The 26,414-nt window shown below is 43.7% G+C and overlaps 1 protein-coding gene across 2 annotated transcripts in view; it reads right to left on the minus strand.

Annotated features, from left to right (window-relative positions):
- The window catches only part of LOC106607176 (histone deacetylase 5), an 83,583-nt gene extending 66,318 nt beyond the window's left edge, over positions 1-17,265 (minus strand). The window contains exons 1-2 of one of the 2 annotated variants that reach the window (XM_082976558.1): positions 17,074-17,265; positions 3,588-3,831 (exon numbers count right to left, since the gene is read on the minus strand). The gene's annotated coding sequence lies outside the window, so the exon portion shown is untranslated. The remainder of the gene's footprint in view (positions 1-3,587; positions 3,832-17,073) is intronic. The other variant, XM_082976559.1, reaches the window with a different exon arrangement.
- Positions 17,266-26,414: the final 9,149 nt, after the last annotated feature.

Raw genomic sequence — 26,414 nt, forward strand, 5'->3', positions numbered from 1 at the left:
AGGAGAACCGAACAAATTCACATTATTTCTATGCTTCCTGTTAAGTTTTGTTTTTGCACATTATCTTCAAAACAGCAGAAAATACAATACTGTTATGGAAAATATATTTCTGTGATTAAAAAAAAAAAAAAAAAAAAGTACAATGATTCTCGACACTTGTTCTGTCAAACAGAAATTATGCAAACTATTCGAATTTTAGAAACCAGGAAAAGGTGGAGCGATTTCTGCATAGTGCATCTTTAATGCCATTTTTGAATGACTTCCTCATCTCTGTATCTCACACATACAGATAATTGTAAAGGTCCCTCAGTCGAGCAGTGAATTTCAAAACACGGAAAACCTCTGGTTGAATCGAATGCCTCGCAAACGGCACATATTAGTAGTAGATGTGTGTTAAAAAAATAAAATAAAAAAAAGTAACTACGAAGATACAGGCGTCTTTCCTAACTCAGTTGCCAGAGAGGAAGGATACCGCTTAGGGATTTCCACCATGAGGTCAATGGTGACTTTAAAAAAGTTAGAGTTTAACAGCTGTAATAGGAGAAAATGGATCAACATTGTAGTTACTAACCTAATTGACAGAGTGAAGAGAAGGCTGTACAGAATTTAAAATCTCATAACATGCATCCTGTTTGCAAAAAGGCACTAAAGTAATACTGCAAAAAATGTGACAAACATTTTGTCCTGAATACAAAGTGTTATGTTGTAAGGGGCAAATCCAATACATGAAATAAATCAAACTGTCACATGCGCCAAATACAACAGGTGTGGACTTTACCGTAAAATGCTTACTTACAAGCCATTAACCCTTTCTTGAACTGCATTGTTGGTTAAGAAAATATTTACCAAATAAACTAAAGTAAAAAATAAAAAAAAGTTACACATTAACAAAGCTATATACAGAGTACCAGTCTCCATATTTTCAAGCATAGTGGCGGCTGCATCATGTTAAGGGTATGCTTGCAATCATTCAGGACTAGGGAGTTTCAGGATTTAAAAAAAATAAACAGAATGGAGCCAAGTACAGACAAAATCCTAGTGGAAAAGCTGGTTTAGTCTGCTTTCCACCAGACACAGAGATGAATTCAACTTTCAGCAGGACAATAACCTAAAACACAAGGCAAAATCTACACGGGTGTTGCTTACCAAGAACACAGTGAATGTTCCAGAGGAGCCGAGTTACAGTTTTGACTTAAATTGATGGGAAGACCTGAAAATGGTTGCCTTGCAATGATCAACAACCAATTTGACAGAGCTTGAAGAATTTGGGGGGGGAAAAAATATATTAAAAAAATAAAGGCAAATATTGCACAATCCAGGTGTGAAAAGTTCTTAGAGATTTACCCAGAAAGCCACAGCAGTAGTCACTGCCAAAAGTGCTTCCACAAAGTATTGACTCAGGGTTGTGAATACGTATGTAAATGTAATATTTCTGTATTTCATTTTCAATAAAAAATGTATCAAAAATGTCTAAAAATACATTTTCATTTTGTCATTGAGGCCATGGTCACCAACCTTTGAGTAAAGATCACTTTTGCATTAAAAAAAAGTATGCTGATATCTACAACTTATATATTTTTTTAAACATGACTTAATTTTTTCTAACATTAACCTAATAAAAACTGTTCTGTAGGAATCAGGTTTGTGCAGTAGGCAGGCCTAATACATTATCAAAGCATATTGGCCATATGCCTGGCAATATTGTTCTTCTCAGACCACATTATATTTCAAAAGTCAAGCTTTGATAACAAAATAGATCATAATTTGGTGTAGCACTTGCGAGCCACAGCGGAGAATAAATTGAAATAATTCAAATATTTATTTTTACTGGACAGATGGTAAGCTACCTGCATCTGATGGTGATTAAGACGACTGAACTGATGAAAAACTCATTTATTTATTTTACGCCTTGGAATTCCAAGTTGATGACTTTTTTTTTTTTTAAACACAATATTTTTCCCAGTCAGATCTCGTTTATTTCCGAGTTCCCAGTTGGCTTGAGTGCATTGAAGTCGTAGATGCCCAAGTTCCTAGTTGTTTTGAACACAGCATTAGTCTCAGCGGAGGGAGAGAAAGAGCAGCAGAGGGTCAGCCTCTCGTGGTCCCTGCTCTCTCCTTTCTCTGGTCAGTCTCACCGGAGGAGAGGGGACACAGTCTTCCACCTGATGGTGAAACTCGAGTCGCACCGCACCTGCCTCAAGCATAAATGAAATGTTCCTATGACCAGAGAAAGTGAAATATTCAAATAAACACGACAAACTGCTAATAATAAAAACCCAAGGCCATCTATACACTCGGCTATTCATTCATTGCAGCGCGAGTAGGAGTTGTATGTTTTGTAATAGTTTTGAATAAAAATGTAACAGTGCTGAATAAAAAAAATAAAAAAATTCTACATGAACTCACTTATAAAAACAGCACCTCTTGCTGTATTATTTGACAGTCTCTCTCTGGTCGTGTTTAGAAGTTATGATATCTCACATAGCTCAAATCAGTGCCTACAAGTTTGATACTAGCCTATCAGCTTGGCCAGCGCCATGGGCGCACTTAATTTAGCAACAGATCTCCAGGTCCACCAGGTAGACAGACAAATTAAATAGTTAAAAATGCGAACACTTATGGGGTATTGTGTGTAGATTGAATTCAAAATATATTTTTTGTTACCAGTCCAACAAAAATGTGGAATAAGTCAAGGGATATGAATACTTTGAAGGCAGTGTATTAGAAAAATGTATTTCATTTCAAACTTCATATTTCTCTACTATAGGCTACTTATTGTAATGAACGATAAACAAAATACCGATCGGAAGACCTTCCTGCCCTACTGCTTCAAATGCTATTAAAAGAAAGACACACAACACGCACACATATATATATATATATCTCCAAAGATACTAGCTATACACAAGCTACTTACGACTCATACTCATTGCACAAAAAAAAAAAAAAAGTCAGTCATGTTCGCTCTAGTGTACTGTCCAATGAGCAGACAACCCTCCAGGCCTTTCACAGAACAGTCAGGGTTGCCACGGCACCCAGTGACATTCAAAGACGTCATTAGGGGGATGGGAGGTTAATAAAGGTCTGGTCAGTCGTCAGCAGTTCTAAATATAGACAGAAAGAGATTGGAGAAGAGAGCAGCCAGTAAGAGAATCCACAGGTTGTTGTTGTTAGGATTTATTCTGATATAGGATAGCCCATGTGTAGAGGAACTTCAACTGGAATCATGAGAGCAAGCCTAAAAAAAAAAAAAAATGTATATTGTTTAAGAGACCCATAAACACATCCTACTACTGGAGATAATTCAGAATTATCACTCCAGTTTGCTGACTTCTTTAAGATAAAAGTAATAATGTGTGTACAAGTTCAATGGTGAACCATACAGCCACCATGAAAGCACCGGACTTTGAGATGCTGGTTTCCTGTCGTCAAACAAACTTGTAAATTACTCAGGGAAATCACAACACATGAGTAACGTCCTGAGGGAAGTTCATGGACAGGATCAGAGGGGTAAGAGGTCACGGGGGGTGGGCTTCTTCAGCATTTCATGAAGGAAAAAAAGCTGGAGGAAAGAAAAGCAGACTTACCTGTGGTGTTGGCAGAAATGAACGGAGAAGCCAGAGATGATTGCGCTAGTGATCTTTGTTGTTCCAAAACTCAGTCAAGTTGACGGTAATAAGAATTAGGATGATAAAGCCTTAGGCGAGTGTGTATTTGCTTGTGTTTGGGAATGGACTGAAGGTTCTAAAGTGGGTCTTCGGAGTCGGCCATGGCTTTGGTCCAGAGGTATGGTGGATCAGTAGGCTCCTCCCCTTCCTCGAATCAATCCCACTGCAATAGTCACAAATGAACAGGAGTTAGCCTACTGCAGTTCAAGGATCCTGGTATCCATATCTCCTCACAGCCCTGGCCACTGCCAATAGCATGGCCAGCATTCATTCATTCATAAGTAATTCAGTAATGTTAGTTTTCGACTCCAATTTTGCTTAGTCAGGCAATGACAGAGTAGGTGATCTGCCAGTCAAGATTAGTTGTTACGCACAGGCCAAATAAGCAGCTGGGCTACCTCCATTTGCAACTCTCCCTCCCCAACTACCACCATGATAAACAGAGATGACCAATGATTTGACATTATTCCACTCCAGACTACCATTAAAACACTTTCTTTAACTCAAAAAAGTCTAGTTTCAGACACTGTCAGTGTGTCTGAAATGTGGAAAATTGTTTTGCTTTGAGGAGGGAAGGTGAGGGAGTCAGTCAGTTTGCCTCCACCGAAAAGCACTCGCAGAGCTGTTAATGGAATGAGTCATGCAGCCTAGGGTCTGCAGAGACACTACGATACCCACACTCCCCCTGGGGATGGAGGAGGAGAGGCATAGCGCTGCAATACCAATACTGGCCCCCAGTCTCACCTGGGGTCATTGAGCATGGTGAGTGGACAAATGGACAGTGTCAATATGTGCCATCTTTCTAAGCTGGGCCTCTGTTCTAAATCAATAAGCTACTTAGTCATTTCCATCACCGTGTGAATGTGAAAACACATTCTAAATTACTTGTGTAAATTTCTCCCTGCTTATGTATGATGGTCTATTTCTTAGGTCGCAAATTAAAAACCTTAGTTGTTGGTTCCTAGATCTCTAGTATAGCTATTATATCCATGTCATACATTCTTACAAGGGGATTTCACCATGGGAGGTCTGATTTCATTCATCCAGGGTTCTGCCCAACATAAATATGAAAAATCTATATTCTCTTTATTCCAAATAGCCTTTAAAAATGCTGGAATTGGTACTTGGTGAATATGCCACGTCCATTTGCGATATTACAACAGAAGTTACTTCAAACAACTGAGTTCATTTCCCTCATATTGCATGCACGATATAACAGAGGTACTGCACATTTTTTGTTGTTGCCATACTAGATGCTCCTCTCCTCAGTTTCATCAACAAATCAAAAACAATAAATGCGCTGGGGCGAGCAGGGGCGCCGTTTCACCTTAACCGGTTTAGGATAGGGGGCAGTATTTTCACGGCCGGATAAAAAAACGTACCCGATTTAATCTGGTTATTACTCCTGCCCAGAAACTAGAATATGCATATAATTGTTTGATTTGGATAGAAAACACCCTAAAGTTTCTAAAACTGTTTGAATGGTGTCTGAGTATAACAGAACTCATGTCAGGCCAACACCTGAGAATATTCTAAACAGGAAGTGCCCTCTGACCATTTCTTGGCCTTCTATTGCCTCTTTATCGAAAACAGAGGATCTCTGCTGTAACGTGACATTTTCTAAGACTCCCATAGGCTCTCAGAAGGCGCCAGAACAGGGAATGATGACTCTGCAGTCCCTGGCTGAAAAACAGTAGCGCATTTGGATAGTGGTCGATCTGAGAACAATGAAACGGGTGCGCGCGTGCACGTGAAGAGTCCATTTGACATTTTCAGTCTTTGAACGAAAACGTCTCCCGGTGGGAATATTATCGCTATTTTACGAGAAAAATCGCATAAAAATTGATTTTAAACAGCGTTTGACATGCTTCGAAGTACGGTAATGGAATATTTTGAATTTTTTTGTCACGATACGCGCCGGCGCGTCACCCTTCGGATAGTGTCTTGAACGCAAGAACAAAACGCCGCTATTTGGATATAACTATGGATTATTTGGAACAAAAACAGCATTGGTGTGGAAGTAGAAGTCCTGGGAGTGCATTCTGACAAAGAACAGCAAAGGTAATCCAATTTTTCTTATAGTAAATCTGAGTTTGGTGAGTACCAAACTTTGTGGGTGTCAAAATAGCTAGCCTGTGATGGCCGGGATATCTACTCAGAATATTGCAAAATGTGCTTTCACCGAAAAGCTATTTTAAAATCGGAAACCGCGATCGCATAAAGGAGTTCTGTATCTATAATTCTTAAAATAATTATGTTTTTTGTGAACGTTTATCGTGAGTAATTAAGTAAATTCACCGGAAGTGTTCGGTGGGTATGCTAGTTCTTAACGTCACATGCTAATGTAAAAAGCTGGTTTTTGATATAAATATGAACTTGATTTAACAAAACATGCATGTATTGTATAACATAATGTCCTAGGAGTGTCATCTGATGAAGATCAAAGGTTAGTGCTGCATTTAGCTGTGGTTTTGGTTTTTGTGACATTATATGCTAGCTTGAAAAATGGGTGTGTCTGATTATTTCTGGCTGGGTACTCTGCCGACATAATCTAATGTTTTGCTTTCGTTGTAAAGCCTTTTTGAAATCGGACAGTGTGGTTAGATAAAGGAGAGTCTTGTCTTTAAAATGCTGTAAAATAGTCATATGTTTCAAAAATTGAAGTTTTGGGATTTTTGAGGAGTTTGTAATTCGCGCCACGCCCTATCATTGGATATTGGAGCGGTGTTCCGAAAGCAGCAAATATTCTAAATCATTTCAATAAACTCCTGTCAAGGTAGCCTAATCACAAGCAATAAAATGTGCATTATGTTGTTTATACAAAGAGGTTATTCACACACTTTGCAGACCTTGTCCAGAGCAAATTACATCATACAAATGTACATATTTTGTATTCACACAGCTGGATGAACACTGGCGCAGTGCCAATTACGTCTTTCTCATTATTAGACAGCGATGACTTTTGGGTATTTGAACATGCAACCTCCTGGTTAAATCCTTAACGGGCGATGTTGGCACCATTACGCCACACTGTAAAAAGGTCTAACAAAGTGCCTGCTTTATGCTTAATCCCCATTCATCTCGGTTTGCTCTGCAGCTGCTGTTGGGTCTGCATCCTACAGGAGTCCTGGCAATTCCACAGCCCACTGGGGCACCCTGCATTTTGGACAGTGTCCCTCCCTGGACCTGCGGCCTCACCTACTGGGCAGAGGAAGCAACTGCAGGGGCAGGACGTGGCCAGAGAGCCCCCCCACTATGTCTCAACACAAGTCGGAGTAGGCATTATCAACCAGATTTAATCACCAGCTCCCTCATTTCAGCAAACACTGGATAGTCTTTGTGCCTAATCTAACCATAGGGCTGCACTACAGTAAATTATATATTCTACACAGAAACCTGACCAAAGTGGCACTGAGGCTCAGAATGTGGCATTTTACACAAGTAAGGCTTGGGTGACTGATGATGACGACGTAAAGATTCGGCATTTCTGCAAATATTTGTTTAATGTTGGAAGTCTATATCAGAGCATGCCTTTAAATGATAATTCCATACTGATATTGTACATCTATTTACTCTTTTTTGAAAAGCACAGATGGCAAACAGTAACCTATACAGGCAAACAAAGGGTGCAGTCTGCTATGTGCACTAGTTGTCTGTACCAAAACTCCAGTAATTTTCATTCATAGCTTGTTCTCCATCTTTTTTTTAAAATATAAATAGGGAGACACTTTTCAGCACCAGTCAAAAGTTGACACACCTACTCATTCAAGGGTTCCTTTATTTTTACTATTTTCTACATTGTAGAATAGTAGTGAAGACATCAAAACTATGAAATAACACATATGGAATCATGTAGTAACCAAAGAAAAGTTGTGTATAATATATATATAATAGATAGATGAGATTGTTCTAAGTAGCCACCCTTTGCCTTGATGACAGCTTTGCACACTCTTGGCATTCTCTCAACCAGCTTCATGAGTCACCTGGAATGCATTTCAATTAACAGGTGTGCCTTAAAAGCTCATTTATGGAATTTCTTTCCTTCGTAATGCATTTGAGCCAATCAGTTGTGTTGTGACAAGGTGGGGGTGGTATACAAAAGATTACCCTATTTGGTAAAAGTCCAACTCCATATTATGGCAAGACCAGCGCAAATAAGCAAAGAGAAACGACAGTCCATCATTACTTTAAGACATGAAGGTCAGTCAATGCGGAAATTTGAGAACTTCAATAAGTTTCTTCTAGTGCAGTTGCAAAAACCATCAAGCGCTATGATGAAACTGGCTCTCATGACGACCGCCACAGAAAAGGTAGACTCAGAGCTCAAATCAAACTGTATTTGTCACATGCGCCGACTACAACAGGTGTAGACCTTAGTGAAATGCTTACTTACAAGCCCATAACCAACAAAGTGTCAAGAAGTGATTTTCTAAAATAAACTGAAGTTACATTTTTTTTTTTTTTTTTAAAGAAACATAGGGCAACAATAAAATAACGGTAGTGAGGCTTTATACAGGAGGTACCGGTACAAAGTCAATGTGCGGAGCACCAGGTTAGTCGAGGTAATAGGGGGGGGACCTATGATTAGGGTGGCTGGATTCTTAACCTCTATGGGCTAGGTGGGACGCTTGCGTCCCACCTACTCAACAGCCAGTTGAATCCTGTGGCGCGTTATTCAAATCCTTAGATATGCCATTCAATTTTTCAAAAATATGACTATTTTACACCATTTTAAAGATAAGACTCTCGTTAATCTAACCACACTTTTTCCCGGGCTCTGAGACCCTATGGAAGTGTCACGTTATTGCACAGATCCTGAGTCTTCAATAAAAAGAGCCAAGATGAAACACTACTTCTCAGACAGGCCACTTCCTGCTTGAAATCTCAGGTTTTTGCCTGCCATATGAGTTCTGTTATACTCACAACCATTCAAACAGTTTTAGAAACTTTAGGGTGTTTTCTATCCAAAGCCAATAATTATATGTATATTCTAGTTACTGGGCAGGAGTAGTAACCAGATTAAATCGAGTACGTTTTTTATCCAGCCGTGTCAATACTGCCCCCTAGCCCTAACAGGTTAAGCAATTTTTAGGGTCTTCCTCTGACACCGCCTTGTATAGAGGTCCCGGATGACAGGAAGCGTGGCCCCAGTGATGTACTGGGCCATTCGCACTACCCTCTGTAGTGCCTTGCCGTCTGAGGTCGAGCAGTTGCCATACCAGGCGGTGATGCAACCAGTCAGGATGCTCTCAATGGTGCAGCTGTAGAACTTTGAGGATCTGGGGACCCATGCCAAATCATTTCAGTCGGTTGAGGGGGAATAGGCATTGTCGTGCCCTCTTCACCACTGTCTTGGTGTGTTTGGCCCATGATAGTTTGTTGGTGATGGAGCTCCCCGTAGCGGAGCTGTAGTCTACGCCCATCTCCTTTGTTTTACATCTGCTGCAGAGGTTAAGTTCATTAGAGTTAACTGCACCTCAGATTGCAGTCAAAATAAATCCTACAGAGTTGAAGTAACATACATCTCAACATCAACTGTTCAGAGGAGACTGTGTGAAATCAGCCCTTCACGGTCAAATTGCTGCAAAGGAACCACTACTAAACCACACCAATAAGAAGAGACTTGCTTGGGCCAAGAAACACGAACAAAAGGACATTAGACTGGTGGAAATCTGTCCTTTGGTCTGGTGAGTCCAAATTTGAGATTGTTGGTTCCAACTGCCGTGTCTTTGTGAGACGCAGGGTAGGTGAACGGATGAGCTCCACATGTGTAGTTCCCACCGTGAAGCATTAAGGTGGTGTGATGGTGCTTTGCTGGTGACACCGTCTGATTCATTTAGAATTCAAGGCACACTTAACCAGCATGGCTACCACAGCATTCTGAAGCGATACACCATCCCATCTGGTTTGCGCTGATTGGGACTATCATTTGTTTTTCAACAGGGCAATGATCCAACACACCTCCAGGCTGTGTAAGGGCTATTTGACCAATAATGAGTGATGGAGGGCTGCATGAGATGACCTGGCCTCCACAAATCAACCGACCGCAACCAAATTGAATATTTGGGATGAGTTGGACCACAGAGTAAAAGGAAAAGCAGCCAACAAGTGCTCAGTATGTGTGGGAACTCCTTCCAGGTGAAGCTGGTTGAGAAAATGCCAATAGTGTGCCAAGCTGTCATCATTGCAAAGGGTGGCTACTTTGAAGAACCTCAAATAAACTATATTTTGATTTGTTTAACACTTTTTTGGTTACTACATGATTCCATGTGTTATTTCATAGTTTGTCTTCACTATTATTCTACAATGTAGAAAATTGTTTAAAAAAAAATTATAATAATACAAAAAAATAAAACACTTCAATGAGTAGGTGTCCAGACTGGTACACACACAAATAAAAGTTAAAAATCGGCCATAAACGTGAACAAAATCTAGATGATTTTTAGGCCATATCGCCCAGCCCTAATTACCACTGCAGTGTAATTCCTGGAAAGCGGATCTAAGTCCCACTCAGTCGCGGAAGTCTTGCCTCTAAGCCGTATGATTTAATGGAGTGGAGTTAGCGCTGAAAGCCCATGCAGTACCACACGGTCCCTGTGCCTTCCGCACTGAAGCAAGGCTCTCAGGCGCTGTGCCCAAACACGTCGCTGATCGTTTAATGCTCTTAAAACTACTCTCTTCAGATGTCCCCTCCGGTTTAACACTGGCCTCTTGTCAGCACATCAGCTAAATATATTCATCTTCTCTGGGGTTTTGTTATCTGGGAACAGTCATGAGGATTAGACTAACGACAAGAACATGTAAATTTAGTCATTCACACATTTAGATACCAAAAATCACCAAGGCCAATTAGTGACATGAAGGCATTGTTGCACCAATTGCAAGAAATATCTACAAATGAAATTATACTTTTTGAAATTGTTCATTTTATGCAGCCTTTCTAAAGTTAGGGACTAAGTGCCATTAACCTTTCTCCTGTACACCCACAGAGGATGACATTTCCTCTAATTGCTTACAATATGTCAGCTAAATCTGAAAGCGTGTCTAGAGTGTGGTATGGGGCTAAGCAAATGGCTCTCCGTGTGATATTCCAGATGTTGGTAAGCAACTCTTCCCCCTGCAGGATCCCAAGGCACTCGGTCAGATGACATGCTCCGGCAAGGGCCTGGCTTCATCACGGCATACACAGGAAGCTTGGTTATAGAAACCGTGTCACAGGGATAATGGGATGCCTTGTCGCAGGGTATTTAGAACCTTTAACCACCTCTGACTGCTGGCCTAGCCGCTTTCACCGGCTGCATTATCCTAAGGACGTGCGAATGGGGATAAAAATATCAGCTCATCTTTTTTTTTCTTCCCCTTTGCAGTACGACTGCGTGATGGTGCAAGCAGACTCAGCCAGAGAATAGCCTAAGTGGGGGTCTCCGCCTCCTCGCATTATCACTGAAAATAAGTATCCCACCAACAGCCAGGAAGTGCTGCTAAGCGACATGCTCTGTCCTCGGCATCAGCCTTCGCTTGAAGTCACGACTTAAAATGGTTCAACATATGAAGCACAGAAATTGTACACCAAGAAATTCTTAGAATTGCAGGGGGAGCTTTAAGCAGGAGCAAATCAATTTGCAACAATTGAATGTGCTTCATGTTTAAATGGGCTGCGGTCAACTTTATTGGATAGCATTTATGAATGCAATGGCCTTCCGGCAATGCAACAGAAAGGCCTGTGACACTGAGTCAGGTCTGGTCCAAAATCAGAACCACATAAGGAGGATCCTTTGTGCTCTTATAAACAGAACCAAAGATGGGGTCTGACACTCACTAACCCATCTGCACATCCCCCTCAGCCAGCCCTCAAAGTCAAGGCGAGAGAGCGACCAGCAGATTCTCAAGGAGAAAGGAGGGACACTGCACTCAGCAGCGCCTTTCCCACTAGCAGGGACGAAAGGGCCCCATCTCCCCTTGACGCCACACCTTACATACAAAACAGAGAACATGCAGGCTCTCAATGGCAGTGCGGCACCATTAACTTACCTTGAAGCTAAATTGTTCACTTAAATAGCAGAGAGAGATAGGCCTAGTTAGTTTATTAAAAATGTAGTCCAATGAAGCATGTCTAGGCAATGGCCTTGTAACTGGTCCAAGGATGTTTCATTAGGATCCAGACACCAAAATTACTCACTTCAGTCAAATGATTTTTTTCCCCCAACACTGAAGTGCCTCACAGAAATGATACAATCAAAACAATTTTGGGTCAGCACATTGCTCAAGGGTAGGAGGATGGCAACTATTCCTTCTGGAATTTCAACCAGCAACACTTAGCCTAAGTCACATGCCCATTTCTCCAAGAATAGGCTTTTCTGGGGGCTAGGATTGTAAACGTGCACGGTATACTGGGTTGGAGGCTGTCAACTGTGGGTTTTATCCAATCAACACTTGTAACCAGATTTCCAGGATATATAAAAAATAAAAAAAATAAAAAGTATTTCAGCACAGCAAGCATGTTTCAATCATTAACATACAGCTGAGGTTATTTTTGCGTCACACTGTAGCCTAAAGAATGTTCTCTACAGTGTATGAATCAAAGTTTCCAAGCATTTTTGCATTGCAAACAGAATAGGCGAACGCCAAGGCCCTGTATCTTCAGAGCAGTGCATGGGCAGGGCTGTTCAATAGCCTTTTCAACACCTTGTGTGATTCATCAGGACAAGTGACTCTGCGTCACGTCATTGAAGAACTGGTCTTAAAAAAAAATTCATAAGAGTTGCAATCTTACTATGTGCTGAACCTATTTTGTGAAGGAATAGGCCTAATCTCTCGTGGACAGATGCCCGTAACATAAAAATGGTAGTAGCAGCAGCATGTCGACAGCCTGTGGGATGGCACATAGCCAGTTTGGGCAAGTCTGAGAGTTTCCATTTAGAGGGATGAAGACTTTGCTAGTGTCGTTAGTACATTTACGCAATATTTAAATTCTGGGTGTCCGAGATCAGAGAAGCAAAGTTCGACCCATCAAGTTTAATTCAGGCAATGAATATAAAAAGATACACATTTCAAAAATAGACATTAGTGACCCACATAGAGAAAGCACATTTAAAATGTATACTGTTCAGTGGCCATGGTCTGAGGCAAACATTACGTATATCCTTCCTCATAAGCAAGAGGTCCCCTATGGAACACGGGATCTCAATGTGTGACCCTTTAAGTCTTGACATCTGGGTGCACCTCAGCCACGCTCAAGGTCCTAAACGATATCATAACCGCCATCGATAAGAGACATTACTGTGCAGCCGTATTCATCTACCTGGCTAAGGCTTTCAACTCTTTCAATCACCACATTCTTATTGGCAACCTCAACAGCCTTGGTTTCTCAAATGATTGCCTCGCCTGGTTCACCAACTACTTCTCAGACAGAGTTCAGTGTGTCAAATCGGAGGGCCTGTTGTCCGGACCACTGGCAGTCTATGGGGGTGCCACAGGGTTCAATTCTCGGGCCGACTCTCTTCTCTGTATACATCAATGATGTCGCTCTTGCTGCTGGTGATTCTCTGATCCACCTCTATGCAGACGACACCATTCTGTATACTTCTGGCCCCTCTTTGAACACTGTGTTAACCAACCTCCAGACGAGCTTCAATGCCATACAACTCTCCTTCCGTAGCCTCCAACTGCTCTTAAATGCAAGTAAAACTAAATGCATGCTCTTCAACCAATCACTGCCCGCACCTGCCCGCCCGTCCAGCATCACTACTCTGGACGGTTCTGACTTAGAATATGTGGACAACTACAAATACCTAGGTGTCTGGTTAGACTGTAAACTCTCCTTCCAGACTCCCATTAAACATCTCCAATCCAAAATTAAATCTAGAATCAGCTTCCTATTTCACAACAATGCCTCCTTCACTCACGCAGCCAAACAAATCCTCGTAACTGACAATCCTACCGATCCTTGACTTCGGCGATGTAATTTACAAAATAGCCTCCGACACTCTACTCAACAAATTGGATGCAGTCTATCACAGTGCCATCCATTTTGTCACCAAAGCCCCATATCACTCACCACTGCGACCTGTACGCTCTCGTTGGCTGGCCCTCGCTACATACTCGTCGCCAAACTCACTTGCTCCAGGTCATCTACAAGTCTCTGCTAGGTAAAGCCCCGCCTTATCTCAGCTCACTGGTCACCATAGGAACACCTACCCGTAGCACACGCTCCAGCAGGTATATTTCACTGGTCACCCCCAAAGCCAATTCCTCCTTTGGCTGCCTTTCCTTCCAGTTCTCTGCTGCCAATGACTGGAACGAACTGCAAAAATAAAAATGACTGAAGCTGGAGACCCATATCTCCCGCACTAGCTTTAAGCACCAGCTGTCAGAGCAGCTCACAGATCACTGCACATTGCCCACCCAACTACCTCATCCCGATACTGTATTTATTTATCTAGCCATCTAGCTCCTTTGCACCCCAGTATCTACTTGCACATTAATCTTCTGCACATCTACCATTCCAGTGTCTAAATGCTATATTGTAATTACTTCGCCACCATGGCCTATTTGTCGTACCTCCCTCATCTTACCTCATTTGCACTCACTGTATATAGATTTATTTTTTCTACTGTATTATTGACTGTATGCTTGTTTATTCCATGTATAACTGTGTTGTTGTATGTGTCGAACTGCTGTGCTTTATCTTGGCCAGGTCGCAGTTGTAAATGAGAACTTGCTCTCAACTAGCCTTCCTGGTTAAATAAAGGTGAAATAAATATAAAATAAAATCTGTCACCATGTAATTCAACTGGGCACATGCAGATGTGTTCCAAAAAGTATCCAGATAACCCTAACCTGATCTTATCTGATAGCCAAGAGGGCAGAAATCAGGAGTGTGTGACAAGACAAACCTTGAGCAAAAAAGCTGATGCTAGAGCTGGTTTAGCCAGTGGTTCTTCATTTACTTGGAGTGACTGTTAAAGGAGGGCAATTCCACAGCAACAGTGATGCTGAGATTCTTCACATTAAAATGTATGCCAAACAAAATCCAATGATTAAAGTTAACAAACCGAACAACTCCATGCACAAGGACTTAACATTGTCAATGAAAAAGGACACACAAGGCCACTCGAGGACTGTGAGAGGCATCCACACACACGTGAGAAGCAGCATTTCTGTCAATCAACTGATCTCTAGCAAATCTTTGACACTTAATCAAAGACAGGAATTTGTTATTCATTTCATTTTAGGAGGAAATCCTTCTCCATGACCTCTCTGGCTCCATCCAACTTCTGCACAATGGAGCTGTGCAAGACTGCCAAATGACTTGCGAGCCAAAACCACATCTTTTCATAGGGTTAAGGGTGGCCTGCAGGTAAAATGTTAGTGTGTACATGCACGGAACAAGCCACAAATCAAAATCTTACTTAGGAATCCACTGTAGAATATACACTGCGTGTAAAAAAAAACATCAGGAACACCTGCTCTTTCCATGACAAACTGACCAGGTGAAAGTTATGATCCATTATTGATGTCACCTGTTAAATCCACTTCAAATCAGTGTAGATGAAGGGGGGAGACAGGTTACAGAAGAATTTTTAAGCCTTGAGACATGGAATGTGCACTTGTCATTCAGAGGGTGGATGGGCAAGATCAAATATTTAAGTGCCTTTGAACAGGGTATGGTAGTAGATGCGAGGGGGACTGGTTTGAGTGTCAACTGCAACGCTGCTGGGTTTCTCACACTCAACGGTTTCCTGTGTGTATTGAGAATGGTCCACCACCCAAGGGACATGCAGCCAACTTGACACAACTGTGGGAGGCATTGGAGTCAACATGGGCCAGCATCCCTGTGGGACACTTGACACCTTGTAGGCCATGCCCCAACAAATTGAGGGCAAAAGGGGGGTGCAACACAATATTAGGGAGGTGTTGTAATGTTTTGTACACTGAGTATCTAGGCCTACCTCTGATAAATGTCATGTTCCTTTCATAACAGTTATGACTATCATGAAAGTAACTATAAAAACACAACTTTGCCTTTGCTAGCAGACAATCCATTGTGATAACTGACACTGACCATAATTGGAGAAACTATTCAGACATCTCCACATCAGGAGGAAACCTACCGGTCTGTACTTCACCATCTAGGCATAAAAGGTGTTTCCAGTAATTCAAATTGGTATTTTGGGGGGGAAGGAAGGCACTGATATTGCATTAGTTGGCCTAAGCCATTATATTTTTCCCTTTCATCCACATTTTTATTTTACACAGTAAAACTAGTGGCATCAATGTCATTTAACTAGGCAAGACAGTTAAGAACATATTCTTATTTACAATGACGGCCTACCAAAAGGCCTCCTGCAGGGACTGGGGCTGGGATGAAAAATAAAATAGGACAAAAAACACACATCACGACATAAAGAGAGACCTAAGACAACATAGCACGGCAGCAACACCATGGTAGCAGCACAAAACATGGTACAATCATTGGGCACAGATATCAGCAAAGGGCAAGAAGGTAGAGAGAACAATACATCACGCAAAGCAGCCACAACTGTCAGTAAGAGTGTCCATGATTGAGTTTTTGAATGAGAAAACTGTCCAGTTTGAGTGTTTGTTGCAGCTCATCATTTTAATTAGCATATATATTGAATATGCAAAAACACAGGCTACTGACTGTGCGGGATCCTCGCTCTCTCACACACACACACACACACACACACACACACACGTTTGGCATATTAAACTGTATACACCAATAGAAACAACTAGCAGGGAGTGGGACCCCAACTCAAGTGGCACCATCACCTTAAAAAATGAGGCGTCGCAAACTTGCTGACGACTGCAATGGGGGTTACCAGAAGAAGTGGAGATTGCAGAAATGGCAAACTAGTCATTTCAACTCGAACAAAAACACAATTTGCTAAACATGGATGACACAAATTGCCATGGAGGGCACCGACGGCTGCGGTAGTGCTTTTAGCAGCCACCCTAAAAAAAACATTTTTCAAATGTGATAGCTAAGTTAGCCTGCGTTAGCCAGTAACGTTAACGTTAGCTTATCAGCAGCCCACTTCCAGATAGCTAACGTTAGCTAGCACGCTAAGTAGACGTCTGGGAACATTACAACCTGACTAACTGACGCTTTAAATCAGATGCCAATACTATGTGTCAGTTTGTTAACTTGACATTTTCCAAATCAGAACAATCCATTCGTGCACATTTACATTAGCTAAAGCAACTTCGCTTGCTAGCTAACGTTAACTAGCTATCAAAACTGACAGAACGCTATGAAGTTATCTAGCTTGTTAGCTAGCCAGAAGTAACCAAACGCATCACACGAAAATATCGCGGTATAAAAACATTTCTTACCAGCAGTAGACGAAAGATACATTATCTCCCAGCAAACATAACGTACCTGATTGTCGTTCTCCTTTTCGCTGCTTGGAGATTGCCTCTTCGACCGTTACACTTCTTGATCGGTTTAATAATCTTTTTTGGGGGGGGTGAAATGTCTAATTTTCCCTGTTACAACTCTCTTTCCTCCATATTTTCAGCTCCTCCACCAACAACATTAATGACGTGTGTCCCCTGTCACGTGACCCCATCTGTTGGCGCTAAAAATAGATTATACACCCAATGAGTAACTCAGTACAGCAGGACAGATACCCATCACAGTCGCAGTGGTAGACACTACTACCACGGCCCGAGTAGGAAAGGACTGCAAGTTTCCTACCAAAATCTTGGTTGCGCAGAATGTGCAGCGCATCTTTTTGGGAAGGCTATCAATGTGAATCTTGGGCGCCCCTATTAGATATACAGTAACTCAGAACAGAAAGTTACAGAGTATGCTAGACTAGAGCATGGAAACCATGTTTACATTGCCAAAGCATGTGGAATAGATTATAAACAAAAGTGAAATAAACAGAAATGAACAGTAAAAGCTTTAAAAGAATAGAGCCATTTCAATTTATATTACTGGCTATGTATAGTGTTGTAGTAATGTGCAAATAGTTGAAGTAAGAAAGGGAAAATAAATTGTATGTGGATTCTATTGGGAAATGTATGTAGCACACGTGAGGATGTTTTTCTCTTTAGAGATCATTTCCTTAATTAGTATTGCTAACCAGATGTAAAAAAAATAAAAAATCATATTTAATGGAGTGGGTTAGGTTTGCTCTATACCAAATGAGTCTCTTCCCTGTTTCACACCTGGTAGTTTGGTGGACTACCAGCTCTCTCTCTGTCTGTCTGTCTGTCTGTCTGTCTGTCTGTCTGTCTGTCTGTCTGTCTGTCTGTCTGTCTGTCTGTCTGTCTGCACACACACACACACACACTTAATGTCACTCGCCCAAGTGTGGTAGACCTTGCATTTGCAAGGTGATGTCACCTTATACATGCAAACTCTTGTTCTCAAACTCTCTATTCTGGCCACATAGTGCACTGTCTTACTGCACAAGGAGAGAGATTGCCCTATACTCTCACTGTTACTGTTTGGTTTCCTGTGTGCTCATATGAGGGGTCTCGTCAGTCTGTCTGTCATTAACCAATATTGACAGTACTGTGAACCCTCCTGCAGAGGTGGGAAAGGACGTCATGCCTCCCAGGGAGCCAGCAATTGCTGCCTTTCTTACGTCAGAAAAGGCCATTTGTGTGAACATGGTGAGGTGCGATCGATAGATTCACGTTGAAAGACAAGATTGCAGCTAAAAATAACACAGGCAGTGCTGCAAAACAGGCTAAAAGCGAACAAAAGCAATCCTGTTTGTTCCACTGGTCTGACAGCAAAAGAGAGCGAAGGGAGTGGAGGAGAGAAGAAAATTGAAAATAGAGGAAATAGGTATATTCTGACAGGGATTTTTACTCATGTTGGCCTGACCCACAGGTGTCTTGGATTTTATGGTGTATTTGCCTGCTTTTGATTAGTCAGGTCACACAAAGTATTTGGAGAGATTCGAGGCTGCATTTTCAGTTGAAATAGCCAACTAATTCTACCTATGAAGGACAATAAGGATGAGATTGACATGTGCTTCGAGAGAGAAAGAGAGAGACATAGAGAAAGAGAGAGATATATGAAGACACAGTAGCAATGACTCATCATTACCTCATTATGATTGCACAGAGAGAGAGAGATATGGGTAGATGCATTGTTTTACATCAGATAGCGTGTCGATTCCGTAGGACTCGGGGGTACAATGGGGTAGGGATAGGATGACAGTGGTTGTACTCATTATTACATTTACATTTACGTCATTTAGCAGACGCTCTTATCCAGAGCGACTTACAAATTGGTGCATTCACCTTATGATATACAGTGGAACAACCACTTTACAATAGTACATCTATTACTTTTTTTTTTGGGGGGGGGGGGGGGTTAGAAGGATTACTTTATCCTATCCCAGGTATTCCTTAAAGAGGTGGGGTTTCAGGTGTCTACGGAAGGTGGTGATTGACTCCGCTGTCCTGGCGTCGTGAGGGAGCTTGTTCCACCATTGGGGTGCCAGAGCAGCGAACAGTTTTGACTGGCTGAGCGGGAACTGTGCTTCCGCAGAGGTAGGGGGGCCAGCAGGCCAGAGGTGGATGAACGCAGTGCCCTTGTTTGGGTGTAGGGCCTGATCAGAGCCTGAAGGTACGGAAGTGCCGTTCCCCTCATAGCTCCGTAGGCAAGCACCATGGTCTTGTAGCAGATGCGAGCTTCAACTGGAAGCCAGAGGAGTGTGCGAAGGAGCGGGGTGACGTGAGAGAACTTGGGAAGGTTGAACACCAGACGGGCTGCGGCGTTCTGGATGAGTTAGGGGTTTAATGGCACAGGCAGGGAGCCCCGCCAACAGGGAGTTGCAGTAATCCAGACGGGAGAAGACAAGTGCCTGGATTAGGACCTGTGCCGCTTCCTGTATAAGGCAGGGTCGTACTCTGCGAATGTTGTATAGCGTGAACCTACAGGATCGGGTCACCGCCTTGATGTTAGCGGAGAATGACAGGGTGTTGTCCAGGGTCACGCCGAGGCTCTTAGCACTCTGGGAGGAGGACACAATGGAGTTGTCCACCGTGATGGCGAGATCATGGAAAGGGCAGTCCTTCCCCGGGAGGAAGAGCAGCTCCGTCTTGCCGAGGTTCAGCTTGAGGTGGTGATCCGTCATCCACACTGATATATCTGCCAGACATGCAGAGATGCGATTCGCCACCTGGTTATCAGAAGGGGGAAAGGAGAAGATTAATTGTGTGTCGTCTGCATAGCAATGATAGGAGAGACCATGTGAGGATATGACAGAGCCAAGTGACTTGGTGTATAGCGAGAATAGGAGAGGGCCTATAACTGAGCCCTGGGGGACACCAGTGGTGAGAGCACGTGGTGCTGAGACGGATTCTCGCCACGCCACCTGGTAGGAGCGACCTGTCAGGTAGGACGCAATCCAAGAGTGAGCCGCGCCGGAGATACCCAACCCGGAGAGGGTGGAGAGGAGGATCTGATGGTTCACAGTATCAAAGGCAGCAGATAGGTCTAGAAGGATGAGAGCAGAGGAGAGAGAGTTAGCTTTAGCAGTGCGGAGAGCCTCTGTGACACAGAGAAGAGCAGTCTCAGTTGAATGACCAGTCTTGAAACCTGACTGATTTGGATCAAGAAGGTCATTCTGAGAGAGATAGCAGGAGAGCTGGCCAAGGACGGCACGTTCAAGAGTTTTGGAGAGAAAAGAAAGAAGGGATACTGGTCTGTAGTTGTTGACATCGGAGGGATCAAGTGTAGGTTTTTTGAGAAGGGGTGCAACTCTCGCTCTCTTGAAGACGGAAGGGACGTAGCCAGTGGTCAAGGATGAGTTGATGAGCGAGGTGAGGTAAGGGAGAAGGTCTCCGGAAATGGTCTGGAGAAGAGAGGAGGGGATAGGGTCAAGCGGGCAGGTTGTTGGGCGGCCGGCCGTCACAAGACGCAAGATTTCATCTGGAGAGAGAGGGAAGAAAGAGGTCAAAGCATAGGGTAGGGCAATGTGAGCAGGACCAGCGGTGTCGTTTGACTTAACAAACGAGGATCGGATGTCGTCGACCTTCTTTTCAAAATGGTTGACGAAGTCATCCGCAGAGAGGGAGGAGGGGGGGGAGGGGGAGGAGGATTCAGGAGGGAGGAGAAGGTGGAAAAGAGCTTCCTAGGGTTAGAGGCAGATGCTTGGAAGTTAGAGTGGTAGAAAGTGGCTTTAGCAGCAGAAACAGAGGAGGAAAATGTAGAGAGGAGGGAGTGAAAAGATGCCAGGTCCGCAGGGAGGCTAGTTTTCCTCCATTTACGCTCGGCTGCCCGGAGCCCTGTTCTGTGATACAGATGATGCCCTATATATCAACATTATAATCAATGAAAATGTCATGGGTTATAAATATTCTACAAATGTTGATCATTAAATCTAAACATGAACTTTAGTTATCTTACATTTCCACATTACAAGCATAGAACCTACAGAGATCCCCCACAGTCAAGATATTGTCCCAATCTACAGCAGGTGACCTTACCAGAAGAAAGGATAAGGGAATCTGGAATCAAAACTCCATGTCATGCAGAACGAGTCATGCACAGTGTGTACTATGACCGCCTAAAGAATGAAGAGAATGAGACAATGCTAAAGCATAGCAATATATGCCTCAATTTCTTTTGCATATCTAAGTACAATAACTGCAATGAAATGGTTAGATGGATGTTGTGATTGTTTGTACAAGCTTCAGTCAAGATTCAGACTAGGGTTAAGTGACTCTTGATATGAAAAGTTTATTTCCAAAACGCTATATCCATTTTCAGAAATGTTGGTAAATTAGCTTTTGTTGTTTAAAAAACGTTTTATGTTTTTTCACTATCTAATCATGGCATGGGGTTGTTTAATGATATACATGTATTTATTTCAAATGTATCACTTGATGGTTTCATTTCAGAGAGAAAAATAATCATGTTTTTTTGCAAAACGCTATACATCTTCCTCACTCGCCGAAAAATAAGTAGTACTGCTAGGTTTTACACAGTCAAATGTAACAAAGAACTACGTTTCATAAAGAACTTTCTTTACAAATTATACGTTTGTGACATCAATTTAAATTAATCAATATAGTAATATAAGATCTGTATGTAAACATGTACATTTGACATTTTAGTCATTTAGCAGATGTTGCTATCCAAAGTGACTTACAGTTAGTGCGGTCATCTTAACCCTCAAACTACTGACTGGGGTCATTTTGACCCCAGAGGCATATTTGTTATCGTAGCTCAAATGTGGTTTATTAAATTCTTCCACATTTTCAGGACTTTCTCAATCGACTTGTTCTTAATCAATCTAAATCATTGTTTAGTGTTTATGTATGAATATGGACTTTGACAAAGTTCAAGTCTTTTGGGCTCATTTTGACCCCAGCAAATAACACCCAATTCCGCCTATAGTGATTTGATAGATAGGACATTTATTTAAATCTAGGTTTCTCTGGAGACATAATAACAAGTTATCATACTTGTGGAGGGGGACCTGTATCAGAGATTTTGACCAGCTTGACAGATCATTTGAAGAGATATAGCTCCCCATGTACTCGCCTAAGATTGTACTTTTTATACCACGTATCATATGACCGTGTACAAAATCAAAATACCTGATAGAACTGCAAAACAGAACTCAGATATGCTCTGAATCTATACAGACAGCTGTATTGGCAAATCTAAAAAAATATTTATTTTCATTTCAGGTTTCTCTGGGGACATACTATTAGGTTTTACATATCCTCAGAGGGTGTAGGGGGACCTGTTGGAGTAATCTTGACCTGATAGACAGATCACCTGCAGCAATGGAGCGCGATATGCACTCGCCTATGGTTACAACTGGTTATAACTAGGTATGACTATGTACAAAATCAAAATTACCTTAGATATATTTTTAGTTGCCATCAAAAAAGACCATAAAAGTCTGTCAGTGGTATGAATAATTGGTAGAACTGTAAAACAGAAAACAGCTACCCTCTGAATGTACACATAGTGCAGTATTGGTATCGGGTGGCAGGGTAGCCTAGTGGTTGGGCTAGTAACCGAAAGGTTGCAAGTTCAAATCCCCGAGCTGACAAGGTACAAATCTGTCATTCTATCCCTGAACAAGGCAGGTAACCCACTGTTCCTAGGCTGTTGTTGTAAATAAGAATTTGTTCTTAACTGACTTGCCTAGTTAAATAAAAACAGCTTAATGAGGTAGTCACCTGGAATGTATTTAAATTAAAAGGTGTGCCTTGTTAAAAGCTAATTTGTGGAATTGATTTCCTTCTTCATGGGTTTTAGCCAATCAGTTGTGTTGTGACAAGGTGTGGGTGGTATACAGAAGATAGCCCAAGTCCATATTATCACAAGAACAGCTCAAATAAGCAAAGAGAAATGACAGTCCATCATTACTTTAAGACATGAAGGTCAGTCAATGCAGAACATTTCAATAACTTTGAAAGTTTCTTCAAGTGCAGTTGCATAAACCATCAAGCGATATGATGAAACTGGCTCTCATGAGGACTGCCACAGGAAAGGAAGACCCAGAGTTACCTCTGCTGCAGAGGATCAGTTCATTAGAGTTAACTGCACTTCAAATTGCAGCCCAAATAAATGCTTCACAGAGTTCAAGTAACAGACACACCTCAACATCAACTGTTCAGAGGAGACTGCGTGAATCAGGCCTTCATGGTCGAATTGCTGCAAAGGAACCACTACTAAACCACACCATTAAGAAGAAGAGACTTGCTTGGGCCAAGAAACACGAGAAATGGACATTAGACTGGTGGAAATCTGTCCTTTGGTCTGATGAGTCCAAATTTGAGATTGTTGGTTCCAACCACCGTGTCTTTGTGAGACGCATGATCTCCGCATGTGTGGTTCCCACCGTGAAGCATGGAGGAGGAGGTGTGAGGGTGTGGGGGTGCTTTGCTGGAGACACTGTCTGTGATTTTTATTTTTAAATTCAAGGCACACTTAACCAGCATAGCTATCACAGCATTCTGCAGCAATACGCCATCCCATCTGGTTTGTGCTTAGTGAGTGTCACAGTATCTAACGAAGGTGGCGCCCCTCCTCGGTCGGGCGGCGCTCGGCGGTCGTCGTCGCCGGCCTATTAGCTGCCACCGATCGTTGTTTCTGTGTCTTTTGGTTTTGTCTGTCTGTCTATCTCGCACCTGTTTTGTGTTTGTCATTAGTGGGGGGTTATTTAGTGTGTATTTTCAGTTGGGGTTCTCGTGCGGGATTGTTTATTGTCCACTCAGGACAGTTGTGATTGTAAATTGTTATTGTCGATTATTATTGCCGGGCTGCGCCCCGTGCGCTTTTTGTTTCCAGTGCGCTTATTTTGGGAAGGTGTTTTTCCCCTGGCAGACTTCGCCACGCGCCTGGTGCCCTACGGCTATTGCGTGTTACTAATATTATTAAAACACAGTTGCTCCGGCCCTCTGTCTCCTGCTCCTGATTCCACATCTCCACTGGTCCTAGACAGCCGTGACAGAATCCCGCACCTGTATGGAGTCAGCAGGAGCAGAAGCGCCGTCCATGGCTGAGCAGGTCTCTCAACACGCCAGCCTCCTCCACCGCCTAGGCTCGGCCATGGACCAGGTGTTGGCCCGGTTGGAGAACTGGGAGAGAGGTGCTTCCCCAGCTGGACCAGCTCCGGTCCCTCACCCTGCGCCCCTACACACACCCCCTGAAGCGGTCGCCGGTGGTATCCGGATTACTCCTCCCCGGGAGTTCGATGGGACGGCCGCTGGGTGCAAGGGGTTCTTGCTCCAATTGGAACTATACCTGGCGACCGTCCGCCCCCCCCCCTTCCGACGAAGAGAGGGTGAGCGTCCTCGTCTCCTGTCTCACGGGTCGAGCCCTGGAATGGGCCAATGCGGTCTGGGATGGCCCAGACTCGGCTCGGGGCGACTACCCTGAGTTCACCCGCCGCTTCCGGGCGGTTTTCGATCATCCCCCGGAGGGCAGGGCGGCGGGTGAGCGGCTATTCCACTTGAGACAGGAGACGAGGAGCGCTCAGGATTTCGCCCTAGAATTCCGGACTCTCGCCGCTGGATCGGGGTGGAACGAGCGGGCCTTGATAGACCACTATAGGTGTAGCCTTCGCGAGGATGTCCGCCGGGAGCTGGCCTGTAGGGACAACGCCTCCACCCTAGACCAACTGGTGGATTTGTCCATTAGACTGGAGGATTTGTCCATTAGGCTGGCTTCCCGGGGACGTTCCAGTCGGGGCCTGTTCGTTCCGCCTCCCAGTCCCCCCGCTCCACAGCCCATGGAGATAGGGGGGACTGCGTCGAGGAGGACCGGAGGGGGGGGGGTCTCTCCTGCACCCGATGTGGACGCAGAGGACACACTGTGGACCGGTGCTGGAGTGGTCCCCCCGGGAGTTCGGAGGGCAGGCAGAGCACTACTTCGAACCCCCAGGTGAGTCCGCACCAGCCACACCCAGAGCCCCCTGTCGACCACATGTACACCTCTGTTTGTTTTCCTGATTTTTCCCCTCACTTCCAGTATAAGGCACTAGTCGATTCAGGTGCAGCTGGGAGTTTTATGGACCGTGGGTTAGCGAAGAGGTTAGGGATTCCCCTGGTTCAGCTGGACCACCCCTTCCCTGTGCACGCCCTAGATAGTCGACCGCTAGGGTCAGGCCAAGTAGGGGAGGTCACAGTGCCACTGGTTATGCAGACGTGGGGGGGTCATGAGGAGCGTATCAGCCTATTCCTCATTGACTCCCCAGCGTTTCCGGTGGTACTGGGAATCCCCTGGCTAGCCACGCACAACCCGCAGATTTCGTGGAGACAGAGGGCTCTTACGGGGTGGTCGAGGGAGTGCTCAGGTAGGTGCATAGGAGTTTCCATCGGTGCGACTACGGTGGAGAGTCCAGACCAAGTCTCCACCGTGCACATTCCCTCAGAGTATGCCGATTTGGCTATCGCCTTCAGTAAGATGAAGGCGACTCTATTACCCCCCCATCGACGAGGGGATTGTGCGATAAACCTCCAGGCCGACGCGGTTCTTCCTAGGAGTCACGTGTATCCTCTGTCTCAGGAGGAGACAGTGGCTATGGATACATACGTCACTGAGTCCTTGAGACAGGGATACATTTGGCCATCTAAGTCCCCCGTCTCCTCAAGCTTTTTTTTCGTGAAGAAGAAGGAGGGAGGTCTGCGCCCGTGCATTGACTATAGAGGTCTAAATGCTATCACAGTGGGTTTCAGTTACCCGCTACCTCTCATTGCTACGGCAGTGGAGTCATTTCACGGGGCGCGCTTCTTCACGAAATTAGATCTCAGGAGCGCATATAACCTGGTGCGTATCCGAGATGGAGACGAGTGGAAAACCGCATTTAGTACCACATCGGGCCATTATGAGTACCTCGTCATGCCGTATGGGTTAAAGAACGCTCCCGCTGTCTTCCAATCCTTTGTGGACGAGGTCCTTCGGGACATGCTCGGGCAGGGTGTGGTGGTGTACATCGATGACATCCTGATTTGCTCCGCCACACACGCCGAGCATGTGTCCCTCGTGCGTAAAGTGCTTGGGCGGCTGCTGGAGCATAACCTATACGTCAAGGCTGAGAAATGCGAGTTCTTCAAACGAGCCGTCTCATTTCTAGGATATCGCATTTCCACCTCGGGGGTAGAGGTGGAGTGTGACCGTGTGACGGCTGTGCGTAATTGGCCAACCCCAACCACTGTGAAGGAGGTGCAGCGGTTCTTGGGGTTCGCTAATTATTATCGGAGGTTTATCCGGGGTTTTGTCCAGGTGGC

The sequence above is a fragment of the Salmo salar genome, chromosome 06 (genome assembly GCF_965601325.2).
Source record: "Salmo salar chromosome 06, fSalSal1, whole genome shotgun sequence".
NCBI classification, from domain to species: Eukaryota; Metazoa; Chordata; class Actinopteri; order Salmoniformes; family Salmonidae; genus Salmo; species Salmo salar.